The 18402-nt window shown below is 38.9% G+C and overlaps 1 pseudogene; it reads left to right on the top strand.

The window, feature by feature from the left end:
* Positions 1-1702: 1702 nt before the first annotated feature.
* Positions 1703-17503, top strand: LOC148691596 (uncharacterized; annotated as a pseudogene).
* Positions 17504-18402: the final 899 nt, after the last annotated feature.

The following is an 18402-nucleotide window of genomic DNA, read 5'->3' on the forward strand; positions in this document are numbered from 1 at the left end:
AACTGGTAGTCCAAAGCGGAGCCCAAGGCTGCCAAGGTGTCTGCGTGAACGTTGTCTACCTATGGCACTTGTGTTAGGGTCTAAGTCTAAAACGCATTAAGTTGTTTTCGTACCTTCTTTAGGTATAGTGCCATCCTTGCATGCTTTGTTGCATACTCTTCGACATTCTGGCTAGTGATGAACTGAGAATGGGAATGGATTGCGAGCTTCTTGATTGCCAGATCTTGTACCATTCGGATGCCTGCTAACAAGGCCTCGAACTCTACTTCGTTGTTTGATGCCTTAAAGCTTACAGTGATTGCCTGCTCGAGCATCAAGCCATCTGGGGTGATGAAAATCAAGCAGGTTCCATAACCCTTGTAGTTAAATGAACCGCTGACGTGCAGCCACCAAAAGTCTTTGTCAGAAAGGGCTGGTGCAACTAGGGCATGCTTGGCTGCTTCAGGGGCGTTTTTAGGTTATGATGTTTGGTCTTATAGGCCAAGTGAACTCTATTATAAAGTTTGCCAAGGCTTGAGCTTTTGTCATTGTGCAGGGTCAGTAAACCAAGCTGTATTGGCCGAGTTCCAATGCCCACTTTATCACTCGTTGAGAAGTGTCTGAACCATGTCGGATAGATCATATGAGATATTGAGTCATAACAGCGACCGTATGAGCTTGAAAGTATGGTCTGAGCTTCCGAGTTGCAATAGTTAGTGCCAAAATTAACTTTTCAATTTCGTGTATCTTGTTTCTGAATCGAAGAGAGCCCTAGAAGTGTAGAATACTGGCAGTTGGGCCCCCAACTCTTTTCATATGAGGGCAAAGCTTACTGCTACATTTGAGACTGCCAAGTAGATGTATATTCCTCGGTTGTTTCCGGCTTGGCTAGTAGCGGAGGGGATGTCAAATACCTCTTCAAGTCTTGAAATACTTTCTCACACTCGTCGTCCCACTTGTCTTTTTATGCCTTCTTGATGGCCTTAAAAAAGGGCTTGAATCGATCGATTAAGCGCAAGAGGAAATGGTTGAGTGCCGCTAGGCTCAGTCGTGAGCTGATTCTAGCTATTTTCTTTGGTTACTCGGGATCAAGAATGATGTATTCAGTGTCATTTTCTGGCTTCTATCCTTTTTCTACTGTCAGCATATCCTCTCGAACGCCATTATCTTGATTCGCCTATATAGTTGCTATTTAGTAGCAGGCATGCCCTTCTGAACTTTGGTAGTTTTTACAGGGGTGAAGGACTTCTTCTTTGACTGCTTTATCATTTGCACCGTGCATTATCAGGATGCGACTTGATTATACTTGATCTCTCCGACTCCTTTTCCTAGGTTGCAGAATCAGATTTTTTAGTACTCGACGAAGGTTATGACGCCCAGTTTCAGTAACCAAGGCCTTCCCAAAATCCCATTTACAAAGAGACGGGTCACTGACTATAATGAACATTTACTTTGAGACTACTGGTGGTGTTCTCACACTGAGAGTTATGTTGCTAATAGCAGTTGAGGTGTATTTGTTGAATTCGGTGAGTACCTTTACTCAATGTATTATTGTGCCTTCTAGGCCCATATTCTGAATAACAGATAGCTGAAGTAGATTTACTGAACTGTTGCTGTCCACCATCACTTTGTTGACTATGGCGTGAGCCAGTTAGACAAAATAACTAGAACGTTATCGTGTGGGAAGTCTATACTTTTGGTGTCCTACTCAGTGAAGCCGACAATGGGTCCAGAGCTAATGTCGGCTACCTGGACCTACAAGACTGATATGGCATGCTGGATCGTCCTGTTCCTGGAGTTGTTTGTGGCTCCCAAGTATTCGGACTCGATGAAAATGCCACTGCTTCTGATGGTCTTGGCAGACGGCTCCTCATCTGCGTCTATGTTGCTCCTAGGTTGCACAGATGGCTTGTCCAGGTATCTATCACATTTACCCTCATTCATTAGCTTCTCTAAGTAGTCCCTCCAGGTATAGCAAGTGTTAGTCGTGTGACCACGACCTCGATGAAACGTGTAGTATGTAGTGTGTTCTAGCTTGGAGGTGTCTCATTTGGATTGTCTTGGCAGCTTGAACTACGACTCACTCTTGAGGTCGCAGAGGATCTAGTTGATCAATATAGTTCTTGATAGCCTGACCTTTTCTTGTCGGGGACCAGTATCTGAACTTGACCCCCTGCCTGCTTAGGTCATTGGACTGCTTCTTGTCCACCTTATTCTGGGCTCCTTTGGACTCATTCTAAAGCTGCTCAGGTGGCTTGTTTGCTCTTCAAGCCTTATTCCAAAGCCCATGCTTCTCTACTAAAGTGAATAAATCTGCCAGAGTACGGTTTTCATTCTTGATCAAATCTCTGAATAGGGGATGATATGCTGCGAGTCCCTTTTGAAAGGCTGCACTAGCGATCGAGTTGTTGCAGCCTACTATCTTTGCCTTCTCTGCCTTGAACCTCTTCACATAGTTACGGAGCGACTCCTTCGAATTCTTCTTGACGTTGAAGATGTGATCAGACTTCTTCTTGATTGAGTGGTAAAATGAGTACTCCTTAGTGAAAACTACGGAAAGCTCATTGAAACTTTATGGAGCCAATCATGCGCCTGGCCTTACAAAGTAGTGGCGAATATCTTACACATTAAAACGTCATTGGCCTTGTAAAGGATCATTGTGCTGCGGTAGTGCTTCAAGTGCCTTTTTGGGTTTCCGTCTCCCTTGAATAGGGTGAAATGTGGCGTATCGAACTTTCGTGGGGGCTTTGTCTACTCAATCTCGTCCGTGAAAGGTAATCTGTCCATGTGTGCCATGTCCTTGGGAATGGCCTTATTTGTGGTCTTTATGTGCTGGAATCTGGGTAATTGCTCAGTTAAGAGCCTTTCTACCTCTTCTTGACTTTGCCTCTGCCAGGACAACAGGGCTTCCGGCTGCCTCCGATCATGACCAGCGTGTCTCGGTTGCTTTTCCCTATGCTCGGCTCATCTTTGCCGCAAATGTGGTGTATGTGGCATGTTCCTGGCAGACGAGTAGATTACCCGTAGGCTACTAGTTGAACATGAGTTGGATTAAGCGACTGCTTCTCTCCGTCCGTCATACTGCCTACTCTGATGTGAGGTAGATAATGCTCCTTGCGAGCTTAGCCGTGAATGAACACTTCACCTGGAAGGTTGTCTATATTTATCATCGGACTGTGGCCCCAAGTGTGAATGTATGCTCGTCTGGAGGCCCAAAAATTTGATGTGAAATATTCTAACACTCAAATTAAAACCCTATGATTGTAGTATATGAAAGTAGGGATCGTTTTAGGCCGGGGATTAGAAGGGATGCTAATCTACTCTAAACTGACTTAAAAACACAAAACAAAACTTAAAAACACTTAACTAGACTTATACGATTCAAAACAAACTTAAAAGACTCAAAACAACACAAAACAAGCAAATAGACTCAAACTAGACTCTAGGACTTAATTTGGACGAAAATAGTATTGGTTTTGACTCAAAACACTTAAAAACACTAATTAGGACAGATTTGACACAACTAAATAAAGTGGATTGGGTTTTTGACGAATTTGAATTAAAACAAAACAGAAACTAAACTAGACAAAGTTATGAACGAATTTGGGTATATGGATGGGTGATTAGCTAGCTAGAGGGTCCTTCTCCACACATGACACACTTGCATACAAATTGATTTCCAGTTGCTTTTCGATAAACCATGAACCTCAACACCCCAGATTAACCGTGACATCACTAATTAACCCTCAGATTTTCCTTTAGTTATTGGATTGGATGACATCATACGACAACCCAAAGCATTCTTCAAAAGTTCCCTACATGACATCATAATAGAGATACAATCAAAGATCATTACGTTCTATGAAAATCATAAGCATTGACAAAGCACTTGTAACTATGACATCATGATACTCATGCTAGGAATTTACTTAACATGATTGTGAAAACAACCTTAACTACTTGTGAATATAAGTTTGTAACGATTATGTGAAACTCCCTCATATTCTAGCCCCAAATTCATGCATGCAAACTAAGTGTGCGCCCTTAATCAATAAACAAGAATAAGTTATCCATCAAACGGTTAAGTAAATTGCATTCACAATTTATGAAATCACAACTGGAATTAATCAATTCATATTGCAAATATAATCATGGTTTCAAAGTCTCCTCTAGCCAAAACAAAATTAGTTCCTCATGTTCGCAAAACAAAGATAATTAAACTTAAATATTAAAAACAAAGATAGAATACACCTAGAAACACTCCAGGTGGCTCCCCATTCCTTCCTTGCTGCCAACAATGGGGATTTGTGTGAATTTAGGCTCTTGAGGTGTGATGGATGGTGTGGTGTGAATTTGTGGTAGAGGGTGGTGGTTTTTGAGTGTTGTGGCATCAAGTATTTATAGGGTGAAGGGGAGGCACGAATTTGGGCTGAAAAGGAGAGGAATTAGGACTCCAAATCACCAAAGAACAAGGATACTTTCAATTAGATTCCAAGGAGGACAAGGAATGATCCTTGTGGCAGATTCTAGAACTTCTAGAAGGGTTATATGTGGCATAAACTTAATGCACGAAAATAGGGCTTCTAGAACTTAATGTTTAGGTGATTTAATGTGAAAATGAGTCCTCTTTGAAGTTGGAATTAAGGTAGGAAAAGATTATGATAGGATAAGATAAGATAAGGTTGGATAAGGTGTGGATAAGATAAGGAAATTTGGATAAGGTTCCTTATTTCTTGCTCTTTCCTTATCTTCTTTGCATTTGGACTTCTTTCTCCAGATTTTTAGCCTTTCATAGCATCTCTTGAATTCAATTTCGTCCATCCACATTGCTCCATAGTTAAGCTATCCAATCCATGCCCAAAACTGCTCCAAATAGCCTCAAAATGCACTTTCTTGCTCCTTTTGCCACTAGGACCTAAAAACATACGAAAATAGCTTAAAAGACTAAAATAAATAGTAATTAACTCACTAAATGCAAGGAAACAACATAACTAAGTAGCGTAAATATGCTCCTATCAAGGCCTAACCGAGAGTGTAAGCTGCTTCGCACGCTAAGACGAGAGTATACACTATTCGGGGGTCCAGGTAGGAATGTACATTGCTAGAATGCTCAGTTCATGGCTAGTCGAGTGGTTGTTTGCCAAGACGTCGCTGGAGAGAAATGTCATTGCCTACACTTGTCCTACTTCGAGACACTTCGTCTAGCGCACGCTGTATCTAGGTGCGCTACAAAGCTGATTCAAAAAGGTAGTCTGCTGTGCAAGGGTGCTTGTCAATTTAGCGACCTATTAGGATATGTGTTGTTTGCCATTTGGAGTGGAAGAGCTAGGACGGTAAACGTTTTCTTAAGTTGCAAATGTGTAAAGGACTCTGGGTGCAAAGCTTGAGGCAGGATAGGTCACATATGTAGTAAGGTGGGGTGAAAATACCCTTGGTTCAACTGTTAGCCTCAATATCTGGATTTGGGCAGGTTGAACTGGTGTTTGACCCGATTTTATACGATCGGCTTTAGTAATCGAGGCTGTTGAATGAGTAAAATTCTGGACCATCGGATAACTTTGAATATTAAGAGGCCGTGATTTTGTACGCGCTCGGCCTGAATACTTTAAGTCGTTGGATGAAGGAGGTCATATTTGATATTACCATTTTAAAATGAATTTATTAAAATAGGAATTATCTTACAGTTGCGACGTTAGAGTCAAATAAATAAAAGAAGTAACAATTGTACAAGGACACTGTGTGGTTGCGCATTGTGCAGCTTGGTTGATTCACATCCTGATCAACACGGAAAAGTGCTACTTATCAGAATCCAAAGATAAAACAGCATGCAGAAATGGGAGATGTGATCAGGTTGAATTTTTTGAAAATGCACGGTTTGCATTTAATTGGAAAGAAAGATGGGATAAAACAAGTAAAAATTGATGCAATTAAATTGCAAGTGGCGTTGCATGCATGGATGCTTCTGAGCAAAAATAAATGAGAAGTCGCACTCTTCAGTTTGCTAGCAATGGCATATTCCTGTTTAAGTTGGAATTATCATGATGATGATCTGGTGAGTTGGTGATAGGATATGGCACGTGGTGCATGGAAATTTGAAGTTAACAACAACTCTAAATACGAGCCTTATCAAGTGACTAGTGTATCTAGTCTGAATAAAAGGAAAGCACAATTGCCAATCATTCCCAGATATCGAGATGATGGCAAGGGATTTTGTGATAATTATCTCAGAAAAAATGTTCTGCTTTCGACTGGAACTACACGGGTTGGCTACTAAACACACAGTCACTATAAATGCAAGAGTTTGTGAAACATGAAAAACCCCTCCAACTCAACACACAAAACTACCTTGCACAAACTCTCGCTCTACGCAAAACTTCTCAAGCACCTTGAGATTTTTTCTTTTTCGCTAACATACCTTTAGTTTGGATAAACAATACTGTGAAGGCAACTGGTGACATCTTTAGTTTGGATAAACAACACTGTGGACGTAACTGGTGACATCTTCAGTTTGGATAAACATCACTGTTGCCATAGAATCAGCCATCCATGGAGCACCTTCAGTTTGGATAAATAGCACTGCGTCAAGGTTGATTGATTATCTATCAAGTCTCGGTTGAGAGGGATTTTCGAATCCTTGTTGGTAGAGGTCATCTCATTAGCCTTCTTGGTGAAGTGAGGTGTTACAGGTTACTACATTCGGCACATTGAAAGCCGAATTTGATATTGAACTTTGCATAATTAGTAGCCTTGTCTTCAGGCTTTAGAACCCGAAGGGCGAGACATTGATACGACCAATATTGCGTGCATTTTAATGTCATTTAGTTTAGATTTTTGTTATGTTTGAGAGTGAATTTAATTCGTTTCATTTAGTTTTATGTTTTTCTTGGATTTGAAGAGTGAAGATGAAGAAAGAAGAAAAATGAGCATTTTTGCAATTGAAATGAGTTTGGTATGCTGGAAGCAGAAGCTGTGTAGCTGACTTTATGGATTAAACTGTACTTCCTTAGAATGAACCAGTTGTTGAGCCTTATACCATTAGAAGTTAGCTTTCAAAGGAATTTTACAGTTCGTGATTCCGAGTTTCCTAGAAGACATTATAGTGGTTTTTGTACCGGACGTCTGCTAGCAAGGTTTACAAGGGATTTGCAAAGAGATTTCAGATTTACTAAGTTTAATAAAAGGAAATGTGCAGAGAAAAAAAGAATCTTGTACAAAAGTTCAAGAGTCAAGACTATTCTAAACGGTGCATGGGTAATATATCTAATAGTTTGATGTGCCACATCATCAACATACTAATCCAAGTCATAAGAGAAAGTCAAAAGTCCTATTAAAAGAAGGACTTCAGTATTTTTTTTTTGGGAATAAAGGAGGATTTTGGGGAAAGCTTTTGGGAACTCGCTTTTGGGGGGTTTCGAAGGTGCGAAGAAGTCGCAGCGGAACGCTAAACTAGGAGCAGCAGCCATCGACCACTTCAGAGATCCATCTTCATCGTTAGGGAGTTCGTCATGTTTTTAAGATTGTTAATTATGTTTTGGGATTCTATGAGTAACTAAACTCTTTTCCTAGGGTTAGGATGATGCCCTAGCGTGGATGTTTATGGTTTTTAATGTTATTCATTGGGTTTCTAGTTTCTTTTAGATGAATGCTTAATCACTATTTGAATTGAAACTTTTTGCTTGGGTTCTTTGATTGATCACCTTAGGACTTTGCATCTAGTAAGATTGGAAGATGAATTTAAGGCTGAACTAGCAATATAATTCAATTAGCTTCTTATGGTTAAGTGTGGTAAATTACATTGTTGCTTGACAAAGAATAATGGTTTGCTTGGTTCCCTTGTTTTCTAGAGCGTAAAGAGTCCTATTTGTTAAATTTATGCCTTAACCAGGATAGATTACATGTTCAGATATCGACCTCTGCATGAACTAGGAGAGAATCATTCACTTAAGGAAAACTATGGTCTGATGTGCCTGACAAGGACTTAGATACTGGAATTATCATCTATAGAATCGAAAGATCCATTGAATGCATTGAAACCTAAACTAGATTGCTTGTGGTTGATTCTGAATCCCTAGACTTTTTCATCACTTGCTTTAAAACACAACATTTTCTTCTCTTTAATTTTAATTTTTATTTAAGGTTCTGTTTTTCTTTGTTTATAAAATCATCACAACAAACTCTTCACACCTTTGATTGATTTATTAATCAAGATCGAGTCTAGTTCGTTGTTTGGGTTTATATTTTATATTTTTGGGTTTGTGTGTCATTAATATAATTAGATTTGGGTTAGTTTATCAAATTAGAGATTGAATTAGAATCCTCGCGGGAACAATACTTGGACTTGCAAAACGCTATATTACGATTATCTTGTGCACTTGCAAGTTTACACCAGATGTGTTCTTTCCTCAGCCGTAGTCGCAAGATCAAGAAGTCAGCAGTGCACACAATGCGACATCAACACATTTTACTCATCGGCCGAGCTCGGTCGACGAGTTGGCACGCTCCGTACATAATCGAAAGACGTAGTTAGCTTATTAATTACTTGGCCTACGCGCCACGTAGGCTTGGTAGTTTTTAGGGTCAACAACTGGTCTAGGACCATGCTGGACCATCTAAAGGGTTGCGGGAGCCGGTCGGCCGCAAGGGCGCTAGGCCACCTCAGTTTGTCCTGCTTAGCCCCAACCTGGAGGCTTATTGGACTCATGTTAGGTTGCAGCTTGTGTCACAGTTAGTGCGACTTAGGCTGCCTCAGTCTGGGCAGCTCACGTCCAAGTGAAACAGGTAAACACCATGAGTTGCTGGCAAAGGCGAACAGCTGCTTAAGCTTGTGTTTGTTGGCTCCTTGCGCCATGGACCTTCTGCCCTAAAGTTTCCTTGCATTGAGAGGAGGCTGTCTCATGGCCCACTACAGTGCGCGGTTGTCGCTATTGGCATGGCCACGATACCTCATGGTGGCAAAGGTGCAATCCTTGCCGTGGTAAAGCCTTGAGGAACGATGTCGTGGAGCCACATTGCGATCTCCATCGGTTGGTCCATGTCCCTTAACATAAGGGGCCCCGTTGGTCATAGTTTCTGAATTTCCTGCCATCATAGTCATGGATCTACAAACAAAAGAAGTTGAAAGCGAGAGTCTTTGGATCAGAGCTCTCAATGAAAGCACCAATTTTTGGATGCAAATTTCCGCCTTCCTATGATTGACGAATCTGCACCTGCAAAATAATAACACCTAAGATTGAGGCCAAAAGCCTCACGCGGCCACGATGGATGGTGGGGGCTTTGGCCAAGGAATCTTTGGTGCCAAAGTTAGAATTTTGAGAAGAATGTGTTTGAGTGTTTGCGGGTACCAAAAAGGCCTTTTGAATTTTGGAGATAAAATGTGTATTTATAGGAGATGAGAGGAGTATGGGCCGCCTCTCTATGGTTTAGGGTTAGGTGGGAATATTCCAAGATATTTGTGTAAATAAATATCTTGAAGTAATTAGGTAAATATCCTAAATAAATGGAATTAGGATTACTTACTTGAAAGAGGTATTCTCTTATTAGGAATGTATTTACAATAAGAATAAGGAATTATTCTATCATAAATACCTTTAACTTTTCCTACAGGCATGAGTGCTTTGAGTAGTCTTTGATCTCTACCTACTCTACCTTAACTGTGCATGGTGAATGAGTATGCTCCTCACTCATTTAATAGAGGTAGTCTTGTCTTTCTTAGGAAATAATCCATGTGTCAGCTCCATGATTTTTAGAATTATTTTTGGCTCCACAAGGATGACTTCGTCAGATATACGGGTTCAGGTGTAGATGATGTTAGGGCATTCTAAATTCTAAACCCTAAAGATATACAGGTTCATACTGTGTTACATTTAAAGTGTTTTTTAGTTCAGTTATGTGTAGGATTGTGGGGACTAAATCATAAATCTTAAACTGGAATCCAAGAATTAAGTGCTAAATGATTTCATCTTCTTCACTTGGCTTGCCTTGGTATAATTCTTATTGAGTTACTGTGTGCTGAGTTATTAGTGCTGGCTAAATATGTGAAATAAGTCTAGAGTCTAGATCTATGGTTGAAGAAAGTAATTTTTATGGGACCTATTGAATTAAACCCATAAAAATAGGTTAAAATGTAGAATAATCAGAGAGGCGAATCAAAGGACCGCTTTCAACGACACTGATTTTGTCTCTAACCTGTTAATTATCACATGCACAATTTGCTAGGTGTGAGGTTTTATTACAAAAAGGTCTTGGTATTAGTTAGAGTGGAGTTAAGATATTTAAATTCTTATTTTGTCAAACATACGGCCGATGTGAGATATTTCTAACAAAAAATGTATATATGCTCATGCGTTAGAGTTTTGCCATTGCAGCAGTTACCATTTGTAATACTATCACTATGATCCTCCTATAAAAGTCCAAGAAAGAGTTATCTTTTTTAGTTTGTCGGGAAACGGCAACAGACTCATATTCGTTCTAGTAATTGACAGAATTATCCTCCAGGAACTACTTCAGGGCAGTGTGCTTGACGTCCGCTTATGAAATAGCTTGTGTCTCGTAGGGTTTCAGAAGTCAAATAGGATCTAAGCAATTGGCTTCTCATGGGTTCGAGATTCCATCATCAGATGAATGAATAAGAAAAAAGAGACTGCTAGTACTAGGTAGCTTATAATCCTCACTACCATTGACTTTGAGGACCAAAACAAAGGGAAAATCAAACAGCTGCAGTAGCCAATTTATCATTTTCTCTATAATTATCAATCATGAACCGTATCTACATTCTTGTTTTACTTACATGTCCATCCAGGTCCAGTTTGCCAATTCGTTTTTCTTTTATGCTTTCATTAGTTCTTATAGTTATGTTGGCGACCGTTATTCAGGATTCAACTATCGGAATTCAATGTCTTAGCACTAGATTTATGCTTGAATCTAGAGAATGTCCGGTCTGGACAATGTTTGAAATATTCTGGATATGCTCGATATTTCCACGGAAATATCCAAAAATTCAGGGAACTATATAGAAAGAGTGGGTGAAGTCTAAACTTCACACTATATCCACGATATTACCGGAAATCAGTCAATTTCCTTGATATTTTCGATATTTTTAGGAAATATCCAATTTTGTAGACAATTTACAAAATATTTACAGGAAATATCCATGAGCCTATGCATTCTTTGTTTTTTAATTTCTTTCTTTATGGTATTAGTTACCTCAATGAAACTTATGCTGCTTTGATGACGCAAATTTCAATTAAGCTATGTATAATTTATTCTTTTTAATGAAATGCTTTATTTTATTACTTGTCATTATAAGGAAGTTTTTCCTTTCACATATCACATACTTATTGTTTACACAGTATCTAATCATTAATTCTTAATTCATAAGTGTGTTGTGCCTTCATATGACATTCCCCTAAAAACAATTTTAAATTTCTATGTTTTTGAGCAAATTTCAATCACTTCCATTGAAGGCAATCGATATCGATATAGATATACGATATATCCATTGATATTTCCACAAATTTATCTATCGATATTTCCATCGATACCGATATTTTAAACACTGGATCTAAGCTTCTTTCTTAACAAAACTATTATTAACTAAATGGTTTTGCTGAATATTCAAAACCTTGTCTTAATCAAAAAGTAGTTAATTAAACCTGATTCATATTTAGGTCATAAGGCTTTCTCTAGTGCACATCAAAGTACATATCTAAGCTACACATCTAACTAAAAGCCTTTAAATCATTTAATTTAACGAGATTTAACGGTTCTTATTTAGATGTGCAGTGCAATTTTGATGTGCATTAGAGAAAATTTAATTGGGTCACAAGGTCATTATATCAAAGTCCAAGGGTAAACCCAATGTAAGGCCACCACAAGCCCATCCAGTTAACCAAGTGGATCACAAGGCCATTATATCAAAGTCCAAGGGTGAGGACTGCTTAATTTCTCGTCTTCCAATTCCTTCCTTTTGGGCTCTTTTAGTGACAAATTATTTGGGATCATTTACTATTAAATTTAAGATAATATTAGAGATATTCAATTTTTAAAGAAAAATTAATGAAAATAGTTTTAAAATTTTGTATTTTAAAAAAAATCATTTAAATGATAAGGAAAAAAAAAAAATTTAAACATGTGTGCCCAAGGCACGTCCCCAACCCCCTTCCCCTCCCCCAAAATATAATTAAATAAGAAAAAGTACATGAAAATACACATACATATAATATTATGTATGAATTAGCTAAATGTAACAACGATGACACCCATTTTTAGGCCTTTAACAAAGTATGATAACACAAACACACATCTGGTGCTATAATCTCGTAAGGTGTATTTTCATGTATATAATAAATAATATATATATATATATATATATATATATAAGTGATATATGCAGATTTCACTGGTACCTACTTAAGGCAAAAGAAATAATATACATATATACATAGTGTAGTACCATTAAGTTTCATAAATAGTGTAGTATCTTTAGGTTTCATGAACAGTGTACTAAGTTTCATAAATAGTGTATTACCGTGAAGTTTCATAAATAGTATAATACCGTTAAGTTTTATAAACAGTATAATACCATTAAGTTTCATAAACATCCTTTTCATTTTTATTAAAATTTAAGAGTTTTCATTAAAATTTAAGTCATTTTCATTAAATAAAGTTATAACATGGTTTTTAGTTAAAATAAACTTCACTCAAGCTTTTTTCATGAAAGTTCCCAATTTTTAAACCAAATTTACAAATTAAATGATGTGTCACCAATAAGAAATAAGCCCGTTAATCAATATTTAATTAATAAACCAATCCTCAACAACCAAATTAATTGGTTTACACAATTTTATTTAAAAATTTAGTCTCCTTAGCATTACCCCTAAATATAATATAAAGGGTTGGAATTAGTACATAGATTACTTTAAAATGTTGTGCATAAGAAGTCAAGGGAAAAAGAAAGATCTCAAAGTTCGGGAGACTGATGACATGCTTATGCAGGTGAACAGAATATACGTGCTGAATAATATGGAATTAAAGGAAGAAATTTTGGATGAAGTGCATTGTTCGGCTTATGCAATGCACCCTGGAGGTACTAAAATGTATCATACCATTCGACCATTTTATTATTGGCCGAGTATGAAAAGAGAAATTGTTGAGTATGTGAGTAGGTGTGCTTTTTGTCAGAAAGTTAAAGCTGAAAAGAAGAAGCCTTTTAGGTTAATGCAGCCACTTCCCGTTCCACAGTGGAAATGGGAAAACACTACTATGGATTTTGTTACAAGCTTCCTCGTATACATAATGGTTATGATGGCATTTGGGTGATAATTGATTGGCTCACTAAGTCAGCACATTTTATTCCAGTAAGAGAGAAGTATTCTTTAAGCCGATTAGTTGAATTATTTATATCGAAGATTGTGAAGTATCATGGAGTTCCAGTTAGTATTGTCCCGGATCGTGATCCTAGGTTTAGTTCTATGTTTTGGGTAACATTCCAAGAAGCTCTTGGTTCGAGGTTACTTTACAGTACAACATATCATCCTCAGACAAATGGACAATCAGAGAGGACTACTCAGACGTTAAAGGATATGCTGAGATCTTCAATTTTACAGTTTGGGGACACTTGACATAAGCGATTGCATTTGATGGAATTTGCCTATAACAATAGTTTTCATTCAAGTATTGGTATGGCACTATTTGAGGCACTTTATGGCAGGTCTTGTCATACACTTTTGTGTTGGTCAGAGGTTGGCGAAAGAGTTTTGGTGGGCACTGAGATAGTGGAGGAGGCTACTTAGAATATTTAGGTGATTAAATGTAACCTGAAAGCGGCCCAGGATTGACAGAAGAGTTTAGCAGATAAACATGCCACTAATAGGGTGTATAAAGTGGGTGATTGGATATTTTTAAAGCTTTCACTGTGGAGAGGTGTGGTACGGTTTGGGAAGAAATGTAAGCTAAGTCCTAGGTACATCGGACCGTATGTGATCACCAAGAGAGTCGGTGAAGTTGCTTACAGGCTTGAGTTTCCTCCAGAGTTGTTTAAAGTGCATGATGTGTTCCATGTTTCCATGCTTCATCGTTATGTTTCAGATCCGTCACATGTGATACCTCATCAACCTTTGGAAATTAATCAAGATTTGACTTATGATGAGAAGCCAATGACTATTCTGGATTGGAAAGATAAGGTTCTGAGAAATAAGACCGTGCGTTTAGTGAAAGTTTTGTGGAGGAATCACTTAGTGGAGGAAGCTACCTGGGGGACGGAGGAGCGTATAAAAGAGATGTATCCACGCTTCTTTTATGATTATTAGTGGTTTGTATTTATTGTGTGAATTTCGAGGGCGAAATTTTCTTAAGGGGGTTAGGTTGTGACAGCCCATCCCGAATGGGTATATTATTTTATCCTCGATAGCATGAAATGACTTTTATACCTTTGGACATTAGATGGTGTTGTGTGACATGCATTTTGGTTGTGGTCCAATTCATGTTTTCCTTAGTTTTTGGAACCAATTAGAACTTAGGTTCTATTTTATTTTCTTTTGTTTTGGTTGGCTGCCATCTAGACCACACACACACACATCCATACCACTCTCCCGTTGACTCTCTCCTCCCTCTAGGATTTTCTTGCCATTTTCGTACAACCTGTCCGGGCAATCCTCAAAACCCTTTCAAACATCACGAATCGAGGTCGTGAATGGTGTTTTTGGACTCCTTGCAAGCTTAGGAGTCGAATGGTGGTGGTGGTTGGATGTGAAAACCTCGGAAACCTTTGAAACCAGAATTCCCGATTTGGGTTACTGTTCATGCAGTCGTGATAGTGGACTTTTCTTCGAGTTTTAAGGTTCTAAGGAGTTTTAGGGTGTCTTCACGAAGCCTGGGGAAGAAAGTTGGAGTGTTTTGGATGTCGGGAAGTTTAGTTTTGGAGAGTTGCAGTGGTGGCGGGATTATTGTCGGTTTTTCCGATGATATCCCATTCGATTTAAGTCCTAAAAGTGGTAAGGTTTTGTTCTACTCGCTGTAAGCTTCATTTTGGTACAATTTTCATGGATTTTGGTTAAGAAATGAGAAAGATATGAAGTTTTAAAGTTTTTCCAGAAACCGACAAAAATTCGAGTTTCAGACGGTGGCGCTGACGGCAACGACCGGTGAGACTTACCAGAGAAGGAGACGAATATTCTAGCAAAGTTGACGGAATATTCTAACGGCGTCAGGTAACGCCATTAACTTCTGTTTTAATGGAATATTCCACAAAATATTCTAAAAATATGGGGATGTTCGTGGTGTTGAGTAGATCACGTTGGTATATTCAAACTCCCCATTTGAACAATGTAAGAGAAGTTATTAGCTGGTTTCATTTCTGTGCTTTAAATTAACGTTTGTATAGTTGTTGCACATATAGGTGAGACCTATCCTCAGGACAAGCATAATCAATCGAGGCTTGGGGGTTACGACCCTTCCACGTACCAGTGAGTGGGCTTTTGGTTTTCTGTATATACCTATATGCTTGAGATTTTCCCCAGAAAATCGATTTAAATGAAATTATGTTTAGAAATGCCATGCATATTGATTTATACGTAGATCATCATTAAATTCATATAGTATGTATAAATGTGATTTGACGCTGTGGACGCTCAGGTAAGTACCAGGTGAGTTGTCGATTGTTTATGTAATTGATGATTATGTGAGATGTGTTGAGAGCTCATAAACCTGCACTCCGGTGTTAGTGCTCCCGCCCTAGTTAGGGTACAGTCCTTCATGTGATGTTCACTTCCCGCACCATACGCTCACTTTGGATCCAAGTTAGGTGCACAGTCCTGTTGTACAAACCACTATAGGTAGTTCCGACTCGTAGGTGACCCATGATTATTGGCACAGTCTTCATGTGATCATAGTACTTGAGCGTATTTATTTACGCCTAGTCCTGTCGTACAGACCACTCTAGGTTGTTCCGACTCGTGTGCAGGTATATTTGTTAAGATGTGGATTTGAGTAGTACGGGTCATGTTAGGTAACTCTAGCTAGATGGATAAGCTCTAGATTCAGTTGTACAGGTCACGTTAGCTAACTCTGGCTAATATATCATTTTGCATTGATTTATATCACCTGGCTTACATATTTTTTATGGTGAGATATCCGACATGGCATATATATGAGGATTTTGCTATTCTAAGCATAGTTGTGGTATAGTTATGTATTCTATTTTTTGGGAAATTATACAGGTTTTACGGCGAAGGGTTAATATCTTTGGTAATTGAAATGGTTTTGAAAAGCTTTGTTTTTGCCCACTCACATTTTCTGTTTTACGCCCCTCCACATTCTAGTTAGGAGTGCTTCTTGGTGGCTTGCAAGGAATCCACGGTAGCATTGACAAATTATCACCATTGTATGGTCATCTTTGGGTGTTGTATAATTAGTATTCATCCTGCTGGACTGCATTTAGGCTACTTATGCTCTGGTTGTGAATTCACACTTAGTTTCGTTTTGCATTTATTCTTATGTGCTCTAGTTAGTTTGGTTTTTATTTATTTGCATTTCTTATATTAATATTGCTTCCGCACTATGCACATGGCTACGTCACCCTCACATGACGGCCAGCACGCATTGATTTTGATCGAGGAGTGTCAGTTTGGTATCAGAGCCTAGGTTTGGCAGTCCTACATATTTTGTGAATATTCTAATTATTTTGTTGTATTCTGTCAGAACTATGCTGCCTCGTAGAGAGCCACATCATCCAGCTGAGCCTAGTTTCCCTAATATGGCTCAGTTAGGAAAAGCTATAGCCAATGCGATTCAGTCTTCGCTTCGCCTTCCTCAGAGGACTCCCTTGGAGATTATGTATAACTTGAAGTTGGATAAGTTTGAGGGTAATGAATGACATGAAGGAGCAGAATGGTGGCTCGATCATCTCGAAAAGACTTTCTGAGTGATGCAAAGTCAAGGGAATCTTCCTCCTGAAAGGTGGGTCGAGATGACTACATGGTTCTTAGGTAAAGAACCAGCATCCTGGTTGAGACAGGAGGCTTATCAGTTGACCCCAGAGGAAATTGCTAACTGGGAAGTGTTTAAATAATTATTTCAGAAAAGGTTTATCCCCCCTGAGTATATTGACCGCAAGAAGCAAGAATTTACTCAATTGAGACAGGGGAAGATGACGGTGAATGAGTATTACAGGAGATTCACTGACTTGTCTCATTATCATTTGGATGTTGCTATTAATCCGGTTGAGATGCTCTATCTTGTCAGATTGGGTACTAAGAAGAAGTGGCGTTCTATGACGACCACTACTCATTATGCTTCTTACCAGGAGTTCTATGAGATTTTGTTGATGATTGAGGATTCAGAGAATATGCCTAGTGAGAGTGAAGAGGAAAAAGAAAATGACGGCAATCAGAAGATAGATGATAAAGGTAAAGGTCAATCGTCTTAAGGACCTCGCAAGACTCAGAGCTTTAAGCGAAGTGAAGCTAGTTCCAGTTTTTCCAACGGGGGTTTTAGTGCCACTGGTCAGAGAAGAGGTGGTAGATTTTGAAGGGGTCCTAGATTCCAGAGACAGGGGGTGCTAGTAGAGGAAGTGCTCCGTTGTGCCACAAATGTAATAATAGATATTTTGGGTAGTGTAGGAGAGGCAATAGTGGATGTTTTACTTATGGTCAAATGGGGCATAGAGCTATAAATTGTCCTCAGAATTAGCAGAGGCCCCAATAGCCTTCCTTGCCACCACTAGCACCGATCCAGCAAGTTCCAGAGTTTGGTAGTTATGGTCAGATGGGTCGTGGTGGTGCTTACCATTATCAGGGTGACGCCGCTCCTTATGCTTCAAGGCAATACAGTATTCCAGGATCCTTATTATCAGAGTGTGTATCCTTAATATTCTAGAGGTTATACACCGTATCCTCCCATTCCAGCTAGTGGATCTTAGTGGTACCAGGGAGAACTGCCCCATCAAATAGGGATTGCTTCTAGTAGTGCAGGATCTTCTAGGTAACCTAGTTAGCCAAGTCAAGGCTGTGGTGTGCAGAGGCGAAATAATCAAGCTAGTATAGGTCGTGGGGGACGATAACAAGCCCAGGGACGTATTAACAATATTGCTCTGCATGATGCTCAGAATCATCCGGACTTGATCATGGGTATGTTAAACATTCTTGGTCATTTTGCTAGAGTTTTAATTGATTGTGGTGCTACGCATTCTGTCATTTCTCATACATTTGCTTAAGTGACGCAACCTCATCATACACCTCTAGGGTATGATTTAGAGTTTGCAATGCCTAGAGGGGAGAGATGTTATGTTGATTGTGTTTATCCAGGATGTCCAATGATGGTGGAGGATATAGTTATGCCACCTAACCTTATCCCGTTAGATATTATTGAATTTGATGTGATTTTGAGCACAGATTGGTTGCATTATAATCGAGCCAATATAGATTGCTA

Source organism: Pyrus communis, chromosome 13 (genome assembly GCF_041283825.1).
Source record: "Pyrus communis isolate YQ-2024b chromosome 13, ASM4128382v1, whole genome shotgun sequence".
In the NCBI taxonomy this organism is placed as follows: Eukaryota; Viridiplantae; Streptophyta; class Magnoliopsida; order Rosales; family Rosaceae; genus Pyrus; species Pyrus communis.